This window comes from Giraffa tippelskirchi, chromosome Y (genome assembly GCF_054371585.1).
Source record: "Giraffa tippelskirchi isolate mGirTip1 chromosome Y, T2T-mGirTip1v1.2.pri, whole genome shotgun sequence".
Classification (NCBI taxonomy): domain Eukaryota; kingdom Metazoa; phylum Chordata; class Mammalia; order Artiodactyla; family Giraffidae; genus Giraffa; species Giraffa tippelskirchi.
In genome coordinates, this window is record NC_137290.1 from 9,724,407 (window position 1) to 9,748,953 (window position 24,547).

Below are 24,547 nucleotides of genomic sequence, written 5' to 3' on the forward strand. Positions count from 1 at the left end.
GGGGGTTAAGTCATATGTTGGGGTTGTGTCAGGGGACACAGTTCTTCCTGTGGGGTGGGGGTTGGGGAGGAAGAGGAGGGGCCATTAACTGTGGGTCTGTCAATTTTTCAAGGGAAATGTGGATGTTCATGGAAAGGGTCTGGTGAACAAGGGCCAGAGATCAAAATAGTGGGACGCAATTTTGTTGGAAGGTGGTGCCCCAGGTATCGTCCCTGTTGGATATCATCAGATACTTTAAGAGTACAGGACAAGGGAAAAGCCTTAACATTCAGCTCACTATGAACCACATAGCCTCCTTGTGTGTATGACTGCACAGTTCAGCTTTGCTCAAAGTCAGCTTCCCAGAGCTAGGGTTCCAGGTAACATCTTAGGGGATGGGGGCGTAAGGTATATGGAGGGGCTGTGGCCTAGGGAGAAAGTGAGGGGGTGGGAAGGCAGTAAGGATATTAGTTTCTGGCAAAAGTGACCAGGGGAAAAGATCAATTGCCAGGAAACAGAGAGACAAACAAAAACAGATCCCATCGTATCTGTTTGAGCTCATGTGAACTCTGTTCTTTTTTTCCAGGAACTCAGTTTAGGTACAAAGTCTGCAGGGGCAGAAGTCAGGGGAGTGGGGATGGTAAACAGGCAAGGTCCAGCCTACCCAGCCATGCGCTCTGTGTCCCATGATGGCTCGGTGGTTAATATCCCTTTTCCCAGGAAGGCTTAAGCTCTGTGCCCAAGGCTCTCTGTCAGGCCTAGGTGTACAAATAACCGTTTTCTCATGAACCCTCTGGTAATAGTGTCCCTTCCTTGCTGAATGTCTCAGCACAGACTGTTTTCAACCACAAGGGACCTTCTTCTGGGGCTTTGTCGCTACTCTGTGGGCCAAGGGCCAATAGGAACACCTGGGGCATACGGAGCTCACCGAGGGACTGGTCAGCACTTAGGGTGGCCCTTTCCAAGTAGATGGCTGCTTTCCGGAATCACGTCCACCTCTGGATCGGGCAAAGGACAGACTGGCACAAAGGGAGTAGGGAGAGTTCAGCGTTTGTCCTCCCTTGTTGTCCTCTTGCCCCAGATACAATGGCTCCAACGTGGGCATGCCTGAGGGTGATGGATCTGTCCCACATAGAGTTCTCACTCCACAGCTTGTCTCCCTACAGCAGCATCTCTTTTGAGGGCAAAGGGTAAAGGATGAACATCAACGTTCATGGGTTTATGGATGTCCCCTTCAAGGTGCACTGAACGAGATCTCCTGCTCAGGGCCAACTTTTGCATTTGAATATCTGCACCCTCGCTTTGCCCCTTCTGCAGAGGAGCATCTACAGTTCCAGAAGGCAAGGCTTGGCCTTCTCTGGGTGCTTTCTGTACAAGCAGCCCAGCAAACACTGGAAACATGTCTTCTTACTTTCTTATTCTGTAAACTTCAAAGAACCCTTGGGGCTCTGGCAGGCTGGTACCTGTCTTTCTCAGCGCCAGTTCAAAACAAAGCAAAGGAGAAATTACGCTGTAATAACTCTGCAGTGGGTGTGGGATGGCATATTGGTGCATGGTTTGGGGGACCTTAGACTGGCCTCATTCTAGGGGCTGCATGGTATTTATCCACATTCAGAAGTTTTAGTTAGGCATTGCAAAGAACTTAAAGACAAGACAAGTTAAGGACAGGGTCCCCCAATGCCTAATACTTCCTGCCTTCAGTACCAGTGCTTCAGTACCAGGGATGGCTTTAGCTCTAACCTGTCCTGGAGTGAAGACTGCAGAGATAGTCATGGATCGGTTAGTGAAACTGAACTGTGTGTGGTTGACTTGATGGTCATTCTCTGGAAACTTGCCATGACTTGTGTCCCAGTGTCTTTCGGGCTTTCACTTGGGCCCTAAGGTCTAGGTGCTATTAGATTTGACTGTGCACTTGGACGTGTTGTGTAAGGTTTTCTTCCACTGAATATCAATGTGTGGGAGACTTAGCGGATTACTGATGATTTCAAGAGCATTCTGGCTCAATCACCCTGAGCTGCATTTGTTTCCTGTTCCCTGGATGTGTTCATGTTTTCCTCTGTTTAGAATGAAGATTGGGTGTCTCCGTTGTGTTTGCCCATGAAGGTAAGCTGATGTTTCTTCCTGTGGGTCTGCCTATGCCTCCTGTCTTCTTTGATGTGGCACCCATGCCTGTGCCATTATGCACAGCTCTGCTGCCGTAGCTGTGTCAGTTCTTGCATGGCCCTATTCAACATACATGAATTGTGTTGCTTGTATTCCCTTTTTTGTTTTAAATTTGTGTGTCTTTGTTAGACTGTGTGTGAATTCGACCCTTTCTTTCATTCCTGGATCAAATGCTTCCAACACCTTGAATAGTGACTTTTTAAAAGACTTACGCGATATTTGTGAACAGCAAGAAATGCTTTATCGCAGGAATAGTTAACAGTGACCCACGTTTGGAAACAACAATACCCACACACTTACAGAAATGCCCGTGGGGCAAGATTATCACTCGTTGAAGTGAGAATATTAATTAGGATCACAAAGGGCAAAGATGTTGCAGGAATGCATCTGTCAGAAAAATTTTCATCTGTCAGAAAAGATTTGGGGTTGACTTGTTAAGTGTTCTATAAACGCTGCTGCAGAAATGAAGGACATTGACTTTTACCACTTCTTGCTTTGATCGTTAAACTGACATTACCCATGAGTATTTCTTCATGATTTTAAGTGAAGCATCACCCAGGTAGTAGGAGTTGGGGCTTGCCTTTCTGCGAATAGGAAGTTGTTAAAGAATTCTTGTCCTCAGTGACCTTCTATAGCCCGGGGAAAGGGGGTGCATGATCAATTTCAAGTTCAAAGCCCCTTGCTATTTCTTTGTTGTTTCTGTAAGGAAAGCCCAGGGAATATTATCTTGCCAACGTGATTGGTGCTGTGAACTAGTCCGATGCGATGGGAGTAGAGAACACAGGCACACGTCACTCAACCGTCCACAGTGAGGACTTCCAACCCTGCCAACCTCTTTGCATGTCAGTCCCCCTCATGAGCAAATCCCATTCACCTTCTAGGATGTATCATAGAAGTAGAAGAGGACGCTGAGTTGATCAACTAGTGAGTGGAAATAAAAAACAACCAGGCCAAAAAAAGAGGGGTGCTTACCAAAGTCCATTATACTGGACAAGTAAACAAATAGTTGTGCATGTGTGAAGTTTCTTTTCAGGACTGTTTGTGTGTGTGCGGGGGTGTGCATGCACACACATATGCGCTGACACAAATGTGTGTGTGAGCTGTCTGAACTGGTCTGGCTGGGGGGTGGAAGAATGGACACTGAAAACGTGAAAGAGCTTGTGTAAGGTTTAAAGATCACAGGGCAGCAGAAGCACTGACGCCATGGAAAAAAGCCCAGGGATCTCAGCGACAGAGCAAGCTGGAAGTGTAAACAGGCTTGTAAGTGTAAACGTGGATCCCTCAGCAGAAAGGAGAGGCAGGAAAAAAGCACCTGGGGGCAGTCAGGGAGGATGCGAAGGAGCAGAGAAATAAGAGTGGGCCAGATCCCCAGGCACAGAAGAGGGGCTATGCACAGCCCCTAGGACACCCAGCCACAAAGGGTTTTCTGTCTCTCTCAAGTGCAGAACCATTCTATCCTCAACATGTCCAGGCACATGAGCACAGCTTGCCCTTTTCTGTAAGGTTTGGGAGACTGATGGCACTGTAGCATAAGCACCTGCTACATCCAGCGTATGCCAGTTTGAAACATCACTCCTTAAAAGGGTGTCTTGGGTTGATCCTCTCGCCCTTCCCAGTCCCACAGGCCTGGGCTGATGGGGTAGGCTGGGGTGTGTTCTCACCTGGAGGCTGGATGAGAACAGAACCACTTTTACTTTTTTTTTTCCCCAGTGACTCGTAAGTTTTTAAACTTTATTTTAACGAAGTTGACCTTGCTAGGCTGCTGTTCTTAATAATAGATTATGATTATAGAGTATGATTCTGTGGAGAGATGTATAAGAAAACAAGAATGGGAGAGAGATTCTGTTTCTCTCTATAGAAAAGAGACGTGGTCTTTGTTTTCTGTAGATCACTTTACCACCGATAGTGAATGAAGCTGAGTAATATTTGGACAGTATTCTGTGTATTCACTAGCTGAACTGTTAGCTGTAAATAAAACACAGGACACAGAAGAGTGTTGATGAAATGTGGCTCCTTCAGTCACCGTACATACAGTGTTTCACTGGGTCTCTTGGCTTTCCTGAGAAACAATTCATTCATGTTTTAAAGGATTGCCCTGGACGCTGAGGGTGTTTCTGTTCACTGGAACTAGGCAGTTCAGTATGGTTGAACACTTAGGGTCAATTATGTTGTTAAATGGACAATCTATGAAATAATCATCTTGGCTTTCAGTTTTACTCTAAAACACACTTACTAAATACACAATAATTTTGCAGAACCATCTGGCATTATCCAAGGTCATGTGGGTAACACCATGCATTTTCTACTCAGGATATAGTTGAATAGGAAAAAAAAAAGTAGTCAATGGCTATGCTGGATAATTTTAAATGTGATACAGTTTTTTGTTAATTTTTTGAGGTATAGCTTATGTTCTTAATTCCTAACTGTATTCATTTTTATAAGGAGAGACATGATATACTGCAGACTACCTAGAAAGTAAATATTTAGAGATAAACTCCTGAGGTATTTTATTTCCCTTACAATTTATGTTCTGTGCTCATGGAAGAAGCTAGGGTGATGGAAGTAACAGGTAAAGGTATTAGTACCTAATGATTTGTCATCAGGTCAGATTTAAACATGTATAAAGCACATATTAGCTGGTGATTCTTACTTGTTTGCAAGAGAACGTTCACTCCGTATAAGTTTTATTTCTAAGAACTAACCATTACAGTTCCCATGAAATGTATGTCATCATTACATGACAACCCAGATTTTTAAGTAAATGATTTTGTCTTTGAGATTCAAATTACTGTTAAATGAAATAGACTTTCATTCCATAACTTCTAAGAACTGGCCAATATATTTAAAATTTTATAAATGCCTTTGTTTTATACTTTAGATGGAAGAGTTTTGAAGTATTTGACATCATTTTTGAATTTTTAAACCTAAAAGCATACAAGAAGTAGTACTTTCTCCATATATTTTAAAATTCGGTATTTTTTAACTTTATTTTTAACAATTTTAGACTTACAAGAAAAAGCTATAAAAATAGTATTCATTTTTTAAAAACAAAGTCCTCAGACTAAACAATGCAGGACTCAGCCAAGTGAAGATCTTAGTTAATCCCTGACCACAGAAGGGCAACACACAGAAGTAACACCAGAGTGGCAGAGGTAATTTGAGTATGTGTTCCACCCAGATTCTCCATAGTTCAAATCAGTGTTTTGTGTTTATAAAAAATAATTTTTCTAAGTTATAAAAAGAGCTTCCCTTGTTGAATAATGCCAGATTTTTCTAAATTTCACTTTCTTGAGAAATCTACACTTTAAAGATGTATTTGTTTGATGCTTCTGCAGTAGAAAATGTAAGTTATTCACTGCTCCTGCTTTCTGATACATTCATAGATTTAATAGATAGATTTCCTTGCCTCCTTCATGGCTGTTCATGTTTCTGTGGAGGCCTGGTTAGGAAAATCTTTTTGTTTTTTTCATGGAAGTCTCAGATGGAGGGGACAAGCTGCACTTAGCACTTGAATTTTAACCATAGCTCTTCAGAAAGAGACTATATGTGGCAGAGGCAGCTGCACTTGCTTGAATAGACAGTGCACGATTTAATGTTTTAACCAGTTGGGTACATCATCTCAGTCTCGCTCACGATAAGAAATTATTTGTCTTCCATTTTCTAAGAGGAGATAAGGATATAAAACACTGATGAAAGAAATCAAAGAGGACACAAACAGATGGAGAAATATACCGTGTTCATGGATTGGAAGAATTAATATAGTGAAAATGAGTATTCTACCCAAAGCAATCTACAGATTCAATGCAATCCCTATCAAGCTACCAATGGTATTTTTCACAGAACTAGAACAAATCATCTCACAATTTGTATGGAAATATAAGAAACCTCGAATAGCCAAAGCAATCTTGAGGAAGAAGAATGGAACTGGAGGAATCAACCTGCCTGACTTCAGACTCTACTACAAAGCCACAGTCATCAAGACAGTATGGTACTGGCACAAAGATAGAAATATAGATCAATGGAACAAAATAGAAAGCCCAGAGATAAACCCACGCACATATGGACACCTTATCTTCGACAAAGGAGGCCAGAATATACAATGGAGAAAAGACAATCTCTTTAACAAGTGGTGCTGGGAAAACTGGTCAACCACTTGTAAAAGAATGAAACTAGAACACTTCCTAACACCGTACACAAAAATAAACTCAAAATGGATTAAAGATCTAAACGTAAGACCAGAAACAATAAAACTCCTAGAGGAAAACATAGGCAAAACACTCTCCGACATAAATCACAGCAGGATCCTCCATGACCCACCTCCCAGAATATTGGAAATAAAAGCAAAAATAAACAAATGGGACCTAATTAAAATTAAAAGCTTTTGCACAACAAAGGAAACTATAAACAAGGTGAAAAGACAGCCTTCAGAATGGGAGAAAATAATAGCAAATGAAGCAACAGACAAACAATTAATCTCAAAAATATACAAGCAACTTCTGCAGCTGAATTCCCGAAAAATAAATGACCCAATCAAAAAATGGGCCAAAGAACTAAACAGACATTTCTCCAAAGAAGACATACAGATGGCTAACAAACACATGAAAAGATGCTCAACATCACTCATTATTAGAGAAATGCAAATCAAAACCACAATGAGGTATCATTTCACACCAGTCAGAATGGCTGCTATCCAAAAGTCTACAAGCAATAAATGCTGGAGAGGGTGTGGAGAAAAGGGAACCCTCTTACACTGTTGGTGGGAATGCAAACTAGTACAGCCACTATGGAGAACAGTGTGGAGATTCCTTAAAAAACTGGGAATAGAACTGCCATATGACCCAGCAATCCCACTGCTGGGCATATACACTGAGGAAACCAGAATTGAAAGAGACGCGTGTACCCCAATGTTCATCGCAGCACTGTTTACAATAGCCAGGACATGGAAGCAACCTAGATGTCCATCAGCAGATGAATGGATAAGGAAGCTGTGGTACATATACACAATGGAATATTACTCAGCCATTAAAAAAAATACATTTGAACCGGTTCTACTGAGATGGATGAAACTGGAGCCCATTATACAGAGTGAAGTAAGCCAGAAAGAAAAACAACAATACAGTATACTAATGCATATATATGGAATCTGAAAGATGGTAACGATAACCCTATATGCGGGACAGAATGAGAGACACAGATGCATGGAACAATTTTATGGACTCTGAGGGAGAAGGTGAGGGTGGGCCGTTCTGGGAGAATGGCATTGAGACATGTGTATTGTCATATGTGAAACAGAGCACCATTCCATGTTCGATGCATGTGACAAGGGCTCGGGGCCGGGGCAGTGGGATGATCCAGAGGGATGGGAGGGGGAGGGAGGTGGGTGGGGGGTTCGGGAAGGGGAACACATGTAAACCCATGGCTGATTCTTGTCAATGTATGGCAAAAACTATTACAATATTGTAAAGTAATTAGCCCCCAAGTAAAATAAATAAATTTATAAAAAAAAAAAAAAAAAAAAAAAAAAAAAAAATAAAGTAGGGGTAATAATAGAAAAAAAAAAAAAAAAAAAAAAAAACAAAGAAATCCTTACACCAAGTTCTTCAACAATTGCCAGAGCAGACTAAATGCATAAAATGAGGTTAGGCCATGAAGCATTTTTACATCTAAAACTAAATTCTCATCTCTAAACATTCCTATTAACATAGCAGATTTGAGTTGCAACCATCCTCCTAATAAAATTATGAAATCTTTAAAACTGGGAAGCATTTGTAAATAATGGGTCCTTTAAATATCCCTGAACTTTATTCTAAAGCTTTTCTTTTTTTCTGGTTCTTTTTTTTTTTAATAAATTTATTTATTTTAGTTGGGGGCTAATTACTTTACAGTATTGTAGTAGTTTTTGCCATACATTGACATGAATCAGCCATGGGTTTCCATGTGTTCCCCATCCTGAACCCCCCTCCCACCTCCCTCCCCATCCCATCCCTCTGGGTCATCCCATTGCCCCAGCCCCGAGCATTTGTCTCATGCATCGAACATGGAATGGTGTTCTGTTTCACATATGATAATATACATGTTTCAATGCTATTGTCCCAGAACGTCCCACCCTCACCTTCTCCCTCAGAGTCCATAAGACTGTTCTATGCATCTGTGTCTCTTATTCTGTCTCACATATAGGGTTATCATTACCATCTTTCAAATTCCATATATATGCACTAGTATACTGTATTGGTGTTTTTCTTTCTGGCTTACTTCACTCTGTATAATGGGCTCCAGAAACTGGAGAACAGAATCACTTTGAAAGGGCCTCTGTACAATATATGGGCAGACTTCGATTCCTCTGGCAATGGAGAGCCGTGGCCCTTGGCAGGATGCTGGCCTTAGCATCTCCGTATAAATCTCTCTCTACAGAGAGAATTCCATGTCTGTATCACATTTTGACATGAGGGCAAAAGTGTTCTACGTGAAGCATGGAACTCGGTATTTCACATCTGAATACACGCATGTAGATTTCCTGAATGAAATACGGAATTTTCTGCATTTCACTTGTGAATATCTCACCACAAACTTTCCAAATCAAGAATGGAATTCCCTATATTTTATAATATGAAAATGTATGCACATATTAAACCATAATGTGACACACATGAGAAGCAAACTACTAAACGATGTAAAGATAAAAGATATACTCTGTCTATATATCCTAGCAAATCAGTTCATGACAAAGTTTCCAAAATAATAAGTAGTCCTCAAGTAAGACCTGATGACAGCCTTTGTCACACTTTGTCCTAAATTCACCTGGTAACTGGGAGAGCTCTCAGTGTCTGTTAACTTGCTTTACACAGAAGAAAAAACTGCTCATACTTTTATGAGTGTATGTGGTTTTGAAATCATTCTCTGAAGAGAGTCTGTTAACCTCCATAGACTTGAGAGATAAGGTGTTACTGTAACCTAATACCCCTGTACCCAACAACCTTGGGCCAAGCAATATCGAAACACTAGAGTTTAAAGCAGAGTATGTTTTATTGCAGAGCCATGCAAGAAGTGTGGCTTACGCCTTTAAACACCTCAATCTACCTGTTTAGTATTAACAGTAATAATAACTACTATTAATCAAGTATTTATTATGTATTACTCACTTCTGTGTTTTAATGGACTGTTTGAAAAATGTTCACAATAGTCTAATGAGATAGGGATCATTATTATCCTTATTTTACAGATGAGGGCTATAAAGCACAGAGGTGAGGTTGTGCACCTATGTCACACAGCTAGGTGGAGCTCAGATAGACCCATATGAAACATGATTCCCAGGTGCCTGCGCTTTTCCACTATTTTTTGCAATACTCTCAAATCATCATCAATGGGTGATATTTCAAAATCTTGAAAGATATTGAATTTATGAAAGTAGTCCATTTATGATCTCTAAGGACTCCCTGTTAAACCAGGGAGAAGGTGAGGGTGGGACGTTCTGAGAGAATAGCATTGAAACATGTATATTATCATATGTGAAAGAGAACACCATTCCATGTTCGATGCATGAGACAAATGCTCAGGACTGGGGCAACGGGATGACCCAGAGGGATGGGATGGGGAGGCAGGTGGGAGGGGGGTTCAGGATGGGGAACACATGGAAACCCATGGCTGATTCATGTCAATGTATGGCAAAAACTACTACAATACTGTAAAGTAATTAGCCCCCAACTAAAATAGATAAATTTAAAAAATAAATAAAATAAAATAAAAAACAAAAACAAAAAACAAAACTCAATCTACCTAAAGAGACAAAAGACCTACATATAGAAAACTATAAAGCACTGATGAAAGAATTCAAACACACAAATAGATGGACAAATATACCGTGATCATGGATCAGAACAATCAATATAGTGAAAACGAGCACATTACCCTAAGGATGCTATAGATTCAATGCAATTCCTATCAAGCTACCAGCAGTATTTTTCAGACAACTAGAACAAATAATTTCACAATTTGGATGGAAATACAAAAATCCTCGAAGAGCCAATCTTGAGAAAGAAGAATGGAATAGGAGGAATCAACCTGCCTGACTTCAGGCTATACTACAAAGCAACAGTCATCAAGACAGTATGGGACTGGCACAGAGAGAGACACATAGATCCATGGAACGGAATAGCAATCCCAGGGATAAATCCATGCACTTATGGACAGAGAAAGAGGGGGAACTGGGTTTTGGCTGCAAGTTCCAGACCATGCTTGATAGAAAAGACCATCTAGGAGGACTGAACATTGACAAAGATGCCAGAGGCACCGACAAGAGAATGAGAAGGAAACCAGAGAAAGAGGGGGGACTGGGGTTTGGCTGCAACTTCCAGACCATGCTTGGTACATCACTGCGGTTTGGAGGAACTAATATAACTGTGGCCATAAAGGGATTCTATTGTCAGGTCAATCCGGGACATACCGTACGATGCAAGTCAGCTTTCACTCTTGTAGCCCTCTTCAGATCCCTTAACCAGCATCTCAGATCTCAAAGAGGGGAAATGTAAGACGTAGCATTTCTCGAACTGATCTTGTTAGGCAACACCTTTTTTTTTTTTTTCCTGGTAAAGAACCCCTATTATAATTCTGTAGGACTATTGGGGAAACACTGGAGTACCCTGGTCAACACCTTCTCACTCAGAACAAAGCAAGAGAATTTCAACTCTTTTCTTGGCTCCCAATCTCTCGTTTTACCCATTCAATTCAACATTTACTAAATGCTGATTCTCAGCAAAGCGTTATCCACCTGGATGTTCATAAGTCTGTATAGAGACTCTAATCAGGCTATAAATGTACAAAAGGAGAGTTTGGGGAATTTCATTTGGGAACAGAAAAAGATCAGGCAGGGGAAGGCATTAGGGCTCAGCAAGCAGTGAAATGGGTGGCAAGCTTATTCTGAGCAGACACTGACTATGAAACTACACAGTCCTGGGGAGCAGCAATATAGGGTTCTACTAGGAATATCTATGAGAGATGAAGCTGGATGTGACTTTTGGGCCAGACTGGGACGGATTTAAATGTTTTGCTAGAAGTCTGGATTTTCTTTTGGGAGTGGTAAGAACCTGATGTGTGCTTTATAAAGTCAACTCCCTGAGGGCTGGAAAGAGCAGTGGTATCACACCAAGGTTTTCGCTTGTCTCAGTGACAGAGGAAAGACCTCTGATTTCTAGCTGTCAGGGGAAAGGCACAAATGAATGCAGGGGCTTGAACATTAGAGGATAGGAAAACTGGCCTCCCTGGAGCTGAGCAGGAGAGGAAGAGATGAGCTTCAGAGAGGAGACAAAAGAAGTACTGAGTGAGCATGATGTGGCGTGGCCACACGAGTCCCTAAAGTGAAAGCACCTACCGGCCCTCTGCCTAAGCTGAGTGGGCTCTGAGGACCAGCTCCCAGCCCCTGCTCACTGAGCAGCGTTTTCTCCCCAAGATCCCGTTCTCACCGGGACATGTCACTGCGCTCCCGTCTTCCTCCCTAGCATGTGACTCCTCTTCCAGCTGTGAGATAATGTCAGGTTTAGGGAACTGGTACCCTGTTGAAGAAGGAGACTTATAACTTGGGGATTCTGTCCTGTACCCTCAGGAACTCCCAGCCTGGTTTCTAAAGGCTCTGAGATAACAGGCAAGTGCAAATTTACACACAAGAAAAATAAAGCCTGTTTCCAAAGATTCTGCCACTAGGGACATATGCCAGTGTCTGGAAACAATTTTGGTCATCACAGCTTACCGAGGGAGACCAGGTTCCTGTAATTTTCCAGCATCACCTCCCGGTAGAGCTTCCTCTGAGAAGCACTGAGGTAGGGTAATTCCTCTGGACTGAAGTCCAGAGTCACATCCTCGAAAGTCACCAATTCCTGAAATACCAGATATACTCCTAAATGATTGAAATCCGGAATTATCCCAAAGAGGGGGGAAAGGTATCTGATAAGAGGGGACTGACCATGAAGCACACATTCAGACAAGCAGAAAGACTCTAATCCAAAGGTTTCAGGGACCTACAAGGGTTTCTTTCCTTTAAGTCTTTCTCATTAAAATGTTTTCTTCTCTGCAATCACCCTCTTGTTTCTTTCAGTCTTCTAACTTTATAGAGGCTTTCGATGGCTAAGTCAAAGATCTCTCTTGGGAAACGTCACACTGCACTTGAAAATATGTGGCTTATTTTCCAACATCTTTTGGTATTAACTTCTAACATAATTCCACAGTGATACGAGAACAGACTGTATATGATTTCAATACCTTCAGGCCATGAAACTTTTGCACTTTATGTCCCAGGATATGTTCCAGGGTCTCCTAGTTTATAGTCCATGGGAACTTGAACACAATTTGGCCTCTCTTGTTGTGTGAAAACTATATAAATCTGAAGTTATGTTCAATTGGTTCATACTGCTTTTCAGATCTACTATAGACTTCTACCTTTATTCATTCCATTAATTTTTTGAGTTTGATATTGAAAGTCCACCTAAAAATTGTAATTTATCTACTAAAAAATAATTGTAATTTATAGTAGAACTTCCCCCATAGCTCCCTCATAGCTCAGCTGGTAAAGAATCTCGCTACAATGCAGGGGACTTGGGTTTGATTCCTGGGTCGGGAAGACCCCTGGAGAAGGAAATGGCAACCCACTACAGTATACTTGCCTGGAGAATCCCATGGACAGAGGAACCTTGCAGGCTACAGTCCATGCAGTCACAAGAACTCGACATGACTTAGCGACTAAACCACCAACCACCACATAGTGGAACTATATGTAACTTTGTTCTGAACTCTCCAAGCCTCCTGTAAATGTGTTATCATAGTTTCATAATTTAAAACATAGAAAAGAAAGAGAAAAAATAAGCATATCTTTCTTTTGTCTTGAAGTCTGAGAGAGGTGGGAATATTTCTAAGACAGCTCCTGCTGCGAATTTCTAGAGATCTGTGTGGGAGGAGAAAGATCCTTTTAAGTTCCTTAATAAAGAGAGAAAAATGCAAATAAAAGCTGAGCAGTATACCCCAATCCCAGGAAAAAGAGACAGTTGGGTTTACGTTCTGGTTCTCTCTTACAAGCTCTGTGAGTGTGGATAGGTTAAGCCTCAGTGACTCATCCACAAAACACAAACAGCTCATAAATATGCAGAGATGGCCAATCTTATAATAAGAAAATGCATTTCAAAATGACAAAGTATGACTTTATACTCATTCAACTGACAAAAATTAAGACGTTGGACAATACCAAATACTGTCGAGAAGGGGGACTCTTGGTGGTGGTGGTGGTGTAGTTGCTCCGTCGTGCCTGACTCAAAATTTTGAGACCCATCCACTGTGGCCAAGCTCTTTTGTCCATGGGATTTCCAAGGCAGGAATACTACACAGCAGGTTCCCATTTGTTTTCCAGGGGATCTTTCTGACCAAGGATTGAACCTCCATCTCCTGCACTGCAGGCAGATTGTTTACTGACTGAGCCATCAACGAAAATCTTAGAATGTGGGCTTTTGAGACCTCTTAAAAGATGCTAAAAGTGAAGTTGCTCAGTTGTGTGTGAGCTCAGTTGTGTGTGACTCTTTGCGATCCCGTGGACTGCAGCCTACCAGGCTCCCCCATCCATGGAATTTGCCAGACAAGAGTACTGGAGTGGGTCGCCATTTCCTTCTCCAGGGGATCTTCTCGATCCAAGGATTGAACCCAGGTCTCCCGCGTTGCAGGCAGATGCTTCATCGTCTGAGCCACCAGGGAAATGTAAATTGGTAAACCACTTTTGGGTCCAGAAATATACCTCTTCCTAGGTGTATCTGCTCATGTGTACTGTCTTATAACCTCCAAAATCTAGGCAAGACCCAAACACTCATTTATGGTAGAAGAGATAAATGTATGATGATATTGGGGCTCCCCTGGTGGCTCAGATGGTAAAGAATCTGCCTGCAATGCAGGAGACCCAGGTTCAATCCCTCAGTCATGAAGATCCCATGGAAAAAGGAATGGCAACCCACTCTAGTATACTCACCTAGAGAATTCCATGGACATAGGAGACTGTCAGGCTACAGTCCCTGCGGTTGCAATGAGTCAGACACAAGTGAGCGACTCAGTTCAGTGGAGTTCAGATCAGTCACTCAGTCGTGTCCGACTCTTTACGACCCCATGAACTGCAGCACGCCAGGGCTCCCTGTCCATCACCAGCTCCCGGAGTTTACCCAAACTCATGTCCATGGAGTTGGTGGTGCCACCCAACCATCTCATCCTCTGTCATCCCCTTCTCCTCCTGCCCTCAATCTTTCCCAGAAACAGGTTCTTTTCCAGTGCATCACCTCTTTACATCAGGTGGCCAAAGGACTGGGGTTTCAGCCTCAACACCAGTCCTCCCAGTGAACACCCAGGACTGATCTCCTTTAGGATGGACTGGAAGGATCTCCCTGCAGTCCAAGGGACTCTCACGAGTCTTCTCCAACACCACAGTTCAAAAACATCCATTCTTTGGCACTTGGCTTTCTTTACAATCAACTCTCACAATCATACATGACTCCTGGAAAAACCATAGCCTTGACTAGATGGACCTTTGTTGACAAAGGAACATCTCTGCTTTTCAATGCGCTGTCTAGGTTGGTCATAACCTTCCTTCCAAGGAGTAAGTGTCTTTTAATTTCATGGCTGCAATCACCACCTGCAGTGATTGGGGAGCCCCCAAAAATAAAGTCAGCCACGGTTTCCACTCTTTCCCCATCTATTTGCCATGACGTGATGGCAACAGATGCCGTGATCACTGGGCGACTAACACACACATAATCACACCTCAGAATAATCCAGTAATACAAACTAAGTAATTACAGTTACATGCAACATTCTTGGTAACAGAAAGGTGAATGTAAGAAGCAGGTATTGGAAGACTACCGAAGACCATGATACCCATTTTACTAATATACGTCTTTTGTGTTTTCATGGAAACATTATGCAGATCAACGAACTAGAGAGCATGTACTGACTGCCCAGCTTTTATAGAGGGGTTTATTTGGCTCACATGTGTTCTTTATTCTTTCTTCAAAATTTGTTAGTTGCCAACACCAAAATATTAGTATAATTCATATTATTAGCTGGATTTTTTGACTTCACTTTAAAAAATCAGAAGAGCTAGGCATCAGGGTCCACATTCTCACATGGCGCCATCAGCTGATGCTGAAACATAGCTGCCCCTTAGATGGGGCAGATGCCCCCCATGTTGTCACAATCCACCCACTTACAAATTCTCTTTTATTACCTCAGTCATCTCTGAGGGCATCTTCACTTGAGATCCTAGACACAGACACTGTAGGGAAAGAGGGCTATTCTCAGGAACAGATGACCTGGAACAATGTTTCTCACCCCTCTTCCCCTTAGCTCTTCCTCAAGGAGCATTTGTAAACACTTTCTTTTCCTAACTGTCAAACGCCTTCCCCTCACCCATGAATTTTTTTCTAAAGCAAGTGCAACACATTAGCTTCTTCTAGGTTTCAAAACATGATTTAACAAGAACATTAAGGAGCAAATTTTTAAAAATTCACAACAGTTATTTCATCTATAAAAAGGAGCATAATAGTAGTACAAATCACATCAGGGTTGCTTTGACTAAGTCAAAAGTGGAGAGATAATGGAACAATAAACAATGAAAAATTAATTCAAGAGACGGGAAAAGAGAGAAAATATTAAAGATGTGGTATGTGGTGGTGGCAATAAGTGTGAGAAAAAGCAGGAAATCAAATACAAAGAGTCAGAAGAAAATTCTGATACAGAAGCCTGGGAAAGAAAGGCTCAGTTAGGTAAAGTTTACATAAAGACTTTAAGGAAATGAGGATGTTTAATTAGATAGAGGAGGTCTAGAAATCAGAAAGGGGAGCTCCTCACACTGCAGAACTAAGTCAGAAGAAAACCTGACTCACCTGAGATCTAACAAATGGCTTCCTGTCAGACATCATTGTGTCCTTCTTTTGGTGGTGGTTTGTGTTTCTCTCTTCTGCAAGGACACAGTTCTGAGCAGAGAAACCTAGAAGGGAGAAGGAATAACCACAGAGTTGAGTCCAGTCTGGCAGCACCCACAGACACAGAGAGTAGCCTGCCAACCCCTCACCTGCCATGGGCAGAAGCAGCACTTCCTATGACAAGAGAAAAACCAAAAAAATCATTTCTCAGCTCAGTGTGGCAATTCCAGAAAAGAGGTTTGGTTACCTCCCACCTCTAAATGCTTCCATGGATTTTCAGTGCCTTCCAAATAAAGTAAACCTTCCCTCTACATTTGTATCAATGGTCCTAGCTTCACCATCTATTTAGTCACCAGAGAACATCAGTTTCTCAATTGTAACATGAAAATTACAAAGATCTCTCTAATTCTACAGGCACCTATAAGGGTTAAACACCTGCTGTGTGTGGGGCACAAAGCAGGTAGTAAAAAAAAAAAAGACCACAACTCTTATTACTACATCTTTTTCACTCAGGGATCTAGAAGACAACCACCACCTTCCCTCAGGAAACCTGAAGTCCTTCCTTGTTTGTGGTCTCTTTCCAAGAGTACCTTTCACTATTCTATAGTTTCTTCTCATACCCTAGCAAGCTCTTTCCCCTCTCTTGAATTTCAGCTCCATCAAAGGCTGTGTCTTTGACCAAGTTTAAAAATTCTGTGGGACCATATGCCCTATGTCCGATGGAGGCAGTATTAACAGCCACGATTAATAAGATGACAGACTCTGGAGCCAGCGACGGAGGTCTGAATCCTTACTGCCAATTACTAATTTTAATAATTGTGGACCACAGGCAAGTTGGGCTTCCCTGGTGGCTCAGACGTAATCCCTTGGAGAAAGAAATGACAACCACTCCGGTCTTTTTGCATGGAGAATTCCACTGGCAAGGAGCCTGGCAGGCTACAGTCCATGGGGTCAAAAAGTCAGACACGACTGAACGACGAACACGTTCACAGGTAAGTTATTCAATCTCCCTGTGCCTCTGTCTTCTCATCTGTGGAAGGAGGGTAATACCTATCTCAAGAACTACTAAGAGAGGTAAAACACTATTATAAAATATTTACAATGTAGTACATTTTAAGTGTCCAACATGTTTACTATTCAGTTCAGTCGCTCAGTCGTGTCCGGCTCTTTGCAACCCCATGAACCGCAGCACAACAGGCCTCTCTGTCCATCACCAACTCCCGGAGTCCACCCAAACCCATGTCCGTCGAGTCGGTGATGCCATCCAATCATCTCATCCTTTGTCGTCCCCTTCTCCTCCCGCCCCCAATCCTACCCAACATTAGGGTCTTTTCCAATGAGTCAACCCTTCGCATGTGGTGGCCAAAGTATTGGAGTTTCAGCTTCAACATCAGACCTTCCAGTGAACACCCAGGATTGATCTCTTTTAGGATGGATTGATTGGATCTCCTTGCAGTCCAAGGGACTCTCAGGAGTCTTCTCCAACACCACAGTTCAAAAGCATCAATTCTTCGGCGCTCAGCTTTCTTCACCGTCCAACTCTCACATCCATACATGACCATTGGAAAAACCATAGCCTTGACTAGATGGACTTTTGTTGGCAAAGTCATGTCTCTGCTTTTAAATATGCTATCTAGGTTGGCCATAACCTTCCTTCCAAGGAGTAAGCATCTTTTAATTTCATGGCTGCAATCACCATCAGCAGTGATTTCGGAGCCCAAAAAATAAAGTCTGACACTGCTTCCACTGTTTCCCCATCTATTTCCCATGAAGTGATGGGACCAGATGCCATGATCCTGCTTTTCTGAACGTTGAGCTTTAAGCCAACTTTTTCACACTCCCCTTTCACCTTCATCAAGAGGCTCTTTATTCTTCTTCACTTTCTGCCATAAGGGTGGTGTCATCTGCATATCTGAGGTTATTGATATTTCTCCCAGAAATCTTGATTCCAGCTTGTGTTTCTTCCAGCCCAGCGTTTCTCATGATGTACTCTGTATATAAGTTAAATAAGCAGGGTGACAATATACACCCTTGACGTACTCCTTTTCCTATTTGGAACCAGTCTGTTGTTCCATGTCCAGTTCTAACTGTTGCTTCCTGACCTGCATACAGGTTTCTCAAGAAACAGGTCAGATGGTCTGGTATTCCCATTTCTTTCAGAATTTTCCACATTTTATTGTGATCCACACAGTCAAAAGCTTTGGCATAGTCAATAAAGCAGAAATAGAGGTTTTTATGGAAATCTCTTGCTTTTTTGATGATCCAGCGGATATTGGCAATTTGATCTCTGGTTCCTCTGCTTTTTCTAAAACCAACTTGAACATCTGGAAGTTCACGGTTCACGTATTGCTGAAGCCTGGCTTGGAGAATCTTGAGCATTACTTTACTAGCATGTGAGATGAGTGCAACTGTGCCTTAGTTTGAGCATTCTTTGGCATTGCCTTTTTTTGGGATTGGAACAAAGACTGACCTCTTCCAGTTCTGTGGCCACTGCTGGGATTTCCAAATTTTCTTAGCCTCTTCAAAATTCTTTTAATGAATGCAGGTGCACAAAACTGGACTAATCATAATCCTTGATACATCACCATTCAGCCATACATGACCCTCATGTTTATTTCAAATTTGATTCTTTATATTTTTCAATGTAATCAACCCATCCCACTGGTCCACATCCCCATCTTGTTCCCTTGCCTTTCTCTCCTTGTCTATATATATATGTATATATATATATACACACACAAACAAAGCTTTGGTTTTAGTATCAATATCATCCAAAGGGCTATCGGGAGTGAATGGCTTTCTTCTATCACCAGTGAGATGCCCTTAGTTCCAATCGAGTAACTTTGAGTTTCTAAGACACCAGTCAAATTTTGACAGAATTGAAATTTCGGGCCTCCTATCTCCCACACTGCATGCCCTCTTTTTTTTTTTTTGACTGTGTATTGTTTTGTGTTGACACTAAGGTTTAGGCTCAAAATGAAAAGTGGAAGGGTGGGGAACAGAGCAGAGAGAAGGCATACTCTCCGAAAATAGCATGAAAAGCAAAAGCCAAATCTCAAGTTTCTTTCATTTCACATAGGATTAGGCAGATTAGACTGGAGATTACAAAATTCATTCATTCATTCATTGAACAAGTTTTTATTTAGCTCCCTCTTACATGCCAGGCATACAACAAAAGTTCAAAAAGTCCCTCTCTCACCTTCCTCCTCACATGCTTGGATCAAGTCTGCCACCAGGTCACCTGCTTCCTTGCTGCTCTTGGGCTGCTTTGACCTCGCTCATGTCTGAACCTCCCCTGGCAACGTGTTCAGAAACTGCTCCAGCACCAGCTGCTCCATCATCTGCTCCGTGGTGCAGCTCTTTGGCTGCAGCCATCGCCAGCAGAGCTCCTGAAATTGGCTCACAGCTTGGTGAGGTCCTGTAACCGACAGGGGCTGAAAAGACCTAAAGTTTTGATGAGAAACTCTTGGAGCCTCTGGGTTTCTTATGGGGGTGGTTTCTCGATTTTCTTCTTGATCACGTAGATGAACGAGCTGGGTATTCCTCGAGATATCCAAAACTTCTTTCACATGGAGCATTTTTACAGCTTGACCCTTCAAAGGATGGAGATACTCTAAAAGGCAGGCTGCTTCAAAGCACACTGTTGTGGAAGATGGTGGGCTGAGTTTTATCAGATGAAGAAGAGAGTCAGAAACCTTAGGATCTGCAGAAACTACACAGAGAGACTCACAAATGGCTTGCAGAGTTTAACTGGACAGTAGAGGTTATGCGAATCAAAGGAAGTTAGCTCATTTCACACAAATGCCTAAATGAATATTCACACAGATTTGCATATCTACAGACCGGCTCTTGCCTCAGTCACAGCGTCAGGTCTAGAAGATGCACAGACACGGGCTAGAAAAATCTCAGAAATGGCACTGAAGGGAAGAGACTTGAACTCCAAACCACAACGAACTGAACAAATTCATGAACCACCTAAGAAGATGCTTTTAAAAATGAGTTAATACAAATGAGGAAAGATCATTACAATACATTCATCCTACAAAGGACTGCATCCCTATGCAAAAAATATAAAGAAATCAAACAAGCCTGTAACAAAAAGGCAGAGATCACTTAAAAATGCAAATTTATTTTCTTATTTTTTATTTAAACATTTTAACTCTTTAGCTAGAAGTTAGACTGGGATAATGTATGAGAAGACTGTGATTTTTTCTTAATACTTATCCGCCTACCATCAATTTAAAATTTGCTATTACTTCCTTTTTTTGGATGTACGATACCCCCCACTGAATTTCCATCTCTACAGGCTGCAGCATAAGATTCTGACAAAGGAGTAGCAGAAATGACTGTGAAATCCTGGCAACCTGCTTCTCTAGGCTAGCCAGGTCCCAAGCTAGAGCAAAGAGTCACAATCCCTTCTCCTCGCCCAGAGAGGGAAAAGTAGGCATAAAAGCAGCTGATGTTAAACACTTGGGGGGAAAAAAGCAAAAGAGTCCCTAAAAAACGTGAGTGGTGGTGGGTTCCTTGATTTCAGAGTAGGGAAGAAAGTTCAGAGAAATGGGAATAAGTGCTGGGAGAAGGGAGTGGAGGCCAAGAGATTCCAGGTGAGCTGAGGCTGTGGGAGGAGGAAGCAGGGACTGAAGGGAGCCACCAAAAGAGAAGTGCTGAGGAATGGGGAAAGGAGGAAAGCAAGGCCAGGCAGAATGCAGAGCTGGACCAGAGGAGGAGGAGGGGGGCAAGGTAAAGAGGAAGAACCAGTCTGGGCTAGGAGAGGTGTCCAGGGAGTAGGCGCCCAGAGAGAAGGGGTGGGACTGAGGCAGAGGAGCAGAAAGGAGAGGCAGAACTAAGGAGAGGAAGGGGGCCAGGACTGAGCGAAAGGATATAGAGAGGAGAGGTGTGATGGAGGGAGGAGGTCTGAGGCAAGAGGGGCAGGAAGGAGGGACCAGGGCCAGGGCAGAAGTGGGGGACCGCAGGAAGGCTGAGGGAGGGTAAGGGCTGGGAGAGGAGAGGTGGGCCAGAGCCAGGGGGAAAACACAGAGGAAGGTGGGACAGGAGGTAAAGGGGGAGCTGAAGGAAGGAGCGCCTCTGACATAAAGGGGGTGGAGCTCGGAGAGAGGCAGGAGCAGGACAGAGGGGAGGGATAATGGCAGGGCCAAGGCTGAGGGCACTGTGTTGAGGGGAGAGGAGGGGTCCTAAGAAAAAAGGGGAGTTTGAATGTGGGGGAGGCTGGGGGGAGGGGCCAGGGGGTCTGGAGAGGAACGGGGGTCTTCAAAGGCGAAGAAGGGTGGTTCTGGTGGGGGAGAGCGAGAGTGGGCTCCTAGAAGAAGAGGGCTGAGGGGCATCGTCGAAGGGGAGGGTGGAGGTCCTCATGGAGGAAGGAAGCTGTTCTGAGGGGAAGGCAGGGGGTCTCTGAGGGGGTAAACTGGGGGCCCCTCCAAACGGGGGGGGGGGGTTAAGGGAAGGGAGGGGTCCTCGAGGGGGAAGGAGGGTTTTCTAGGGCGGGAGTCCTTGAGGAGGCCAACAGGTGTGTCTGAAGGAGAAGGCCCGTGGGGGTCCTCGAAGGGGAGGGCAGGGGTCCGAGAGGAGGACGGGGAGTGTCCTCAGGGACCAAGGAACGCGTTCTTGGGGGTGAGAGCGAAGAGGCCCTAAAAAAGGAGGGGCTGTGGGGTCCTGGGACGGGGAGGAAGGTGCGACGGGGGAGGAGGAGGGCGGGTGGAAGGCCTTCCGGCTGGGGAAACATTGACAGGAAGCCGGGGCGTGAGCAACAGGGAGGCCGCCGCGTCCTCCTCAGAGTTGACTTGGCCCGCGCGGCCTCCCGCACCCCTTCCCCTCAGGGCCGCTACTTCGCGCCTCCCTTTCCGTCGACTTCCCCGCGAAGAGGAGCGTCTGCCCCGGCGTCCCTGAAAGGACGCCCGTGCCTCCTTGCCCGCGAGCCGGGCCCTCACCCCCAGGGCCCCTCCCTCGCGTTCGGGCCCTGGCCGCCGCGCGCTCACCTCGCAGACAGACACCCTCGCCTGGTCGAACCTCTGCACCTCGGTCTTGCAGCGCAAACCAGCCAGGCAGGCGCTACCAGCGGTCTGCGCATGCGCCCTGTGGGACGGCCGGTGCAGAAAGCGCCGCGCAGAAAACGCAGGCCGCTTCTGGCCGGTTCCGCTGGGGGGACCAGCGAGGACCACGCGGCCTAGAGAGGGCTGGGAGAGGCCGGAGGACTACTTCCTTTAGATGCTTTACGAGTTTTGGCAGTAGTCAGCACGTGGTTTAAAACGGTTTCAAAATAAACAGTATGCAGTGAAAAGCCTTCTCACTTTGTGTGTGCCACCGACGAAATTCTCATGCTATAAAACCACGGAACACTCAGGTGACCGGTGCAATTATTTGAATACGTATGATTATTAAACTGAATAATTATGCAACTGTGAATAATTATGAAAGCGTGAACATGTTTTCAGTGTCCTTCCACAGTGTCTTTGTATATATGAAAATAGAGATATATGCGTATATACATATGTGCGTTATACACACATATATGTCATTATCATTGATACGTATTATACATATCTATACTATAAATTCGGTAGATATTTACCTGTAATAGATATAAATAGTTTAAAATATAAAATATATTTTCTAAATAAGAAGTGTGACGATGTAACACAACCTATAATGTGACACAGTGTGGTACATACTGTAGCTTAAAATGTGTACTTAAGTAATATAATTACTCCCTTGATAGCAATATAAGGCTTCCCTGGAAGCTCAGTTGGTAAAGAATCCGCCCGCGATGCCGGAGAGTCTGGTTGGATTCCTGGGTCAGGAAGATCCACTGCAGGAGGGATAGGCTACCCACTGCAATGTTCTTGGGATTCCCTTGTGGCTCAGCTGGTGAAAATTCCACCCTCAACGCAGGCAGACGTGGGTTCGATCCCTGGGTAGGGAAGCCCCCTTGGAGACGGGCACAGCTATCCACTCCAGTATTCATACCTGGAGAATTTCATGGACTGTCGAGTCCATGGGGTCTCAAAAAGTCAGACACGACTGACCAACTATAACAAGTATATCATGATGTCACACAGATTCATATTATATGTAACTATATGTTTGTATAAATAGAGTAGAAACATTTTTAGTTTGCAAAAATACTCATAGTCTCATTTCCTACCTTTTTTATACAAAAGGTGGCAGACTATACCCATTGTTCTATGCCTTCATTTTTTCCTATCTCAGAGACCTTTTCATATCAGTACAAAGAGAATTTGCCTACTGTTTTTGAACAGCTGTTTGACTTCTGTTGTACTGTTGTTGTGACTTGATTTATTTACCCCATCCCTGACTACTGGGTGGTTGAGTTGTTTTCAGCCCTTTGCTACCAGTATTCTGTGCAAAACTATGAGCTTCAGCAGTTCTGCTGCTGTGTGAAACCTTCTGGGAAGAAAAATCCCCTGCAGTGGAATTGTTGAGCCACAGTGCACATGTGTGTGTCATTTTGACAGAGATTTCAAAGCTGCCTTCCATAGACGCTTGCCTATCAGACCCACACCAGCCTGTGTGAGCAAACCTGCATTCTCAGTGTTATAGGATGCTTTTTCAGTTTTTCCAAAACTAGGGTCGAAAAATTTTTCAGGAGCAAGGTAGAATACGTTTTCCTGTGTTGAGGAGCCATTTGTGTTTAACTAAAGAACATTTATCAGGGCCTCGAGATATGTAGGGAAAGTATAGTGAAAGGTGCAACAAGTATTTTAGTCATTGTGATGTTGATTATGGTGATGATGGCATAATGGTTAATATTCTTGACACTGGTCTTATACCTGTGACAAAAACTAACTCAAAGTGGATCAGACACCCAAATGCAACACCAAAACTAGAAAACTCCAGGAAGAGAACTTAAGAGAAAACCTATGACCTGAGATTTGGTGATGGCATTTTAGGTATACACGTGCAGCTCACAAACCCCTGGTGTGGGGGATTCCCCAGAAGTGCCCTTCTATGTATTGTATCTGAAAACCTGCAATTTGGAGGTCATTCAAGCTCTCTGAGCCTCAGTCTGTCCTTCTAGACTAAAAGGACAGCAAGTTACTAAATGTAAGGATTAAAATATGTAGAGGTGGATAATGTTTTCTTCCACGTGCTGAGGGTCGCTGGGTGCGTCTGAAAATGAATCAACAAAGACACATTAACTGGAGACAAGCTTACAACTTATTTTAATATGTTTTAAGTGACACAGGAGCCTTCCTAAGGAAATGAAGACCTAAAGAAACAGACCTGAGTATTTCAAACTAGGTTTGATGAGGTGTGGACAGTTGTGGAAGAATATGATCGGTTAAGGAATAAGAGGTGAGTGTAATAAGCTGGCAGAAACTTAGCAAGGCCTGTGTGTTAGGCTTCCTCTTGGAAGTGTTCCTCACCCTTTGGAGATAAGAATGCTCCTTTCCTCCTGCTATAGGCAGGGTACCTCTCCCATGATGGGATTATGG

At 43.3% G+C, this 24,547-nt stretch overlaps 1 pseudogene across 1 annotated transcript in view; it reads right to left on the reverse strand.

The window, feature by feature from the left end:
• Positions 1-19,654, reverse strand: part of LOC145537680 (zinc finger imprinted 2-like) — a 57,419-nt pseudogene extending 37,765 nt beyond the window's left edge. Inside the window, exons 1-4 of the transcript XR_014076411.1 lie at positions 19,276-19,654; positions 16,038-16,141; positions 15,380-15,427; positions 11,882-12,008 (exon numbers count right to left, since the gene is read on the reverse strand). The product of XR_014076411.1 is annotated as a zinc finger imprinted 2-like (transcript). The remainder of the gene's footprint in view (positions 1-11,881; positions 12,009-15,379; positions 15,428-16,037; positions 16,142-19,275) is intronic.
• Positions 19,655-24,547: the final 4,893 nt, after the last annotated feature.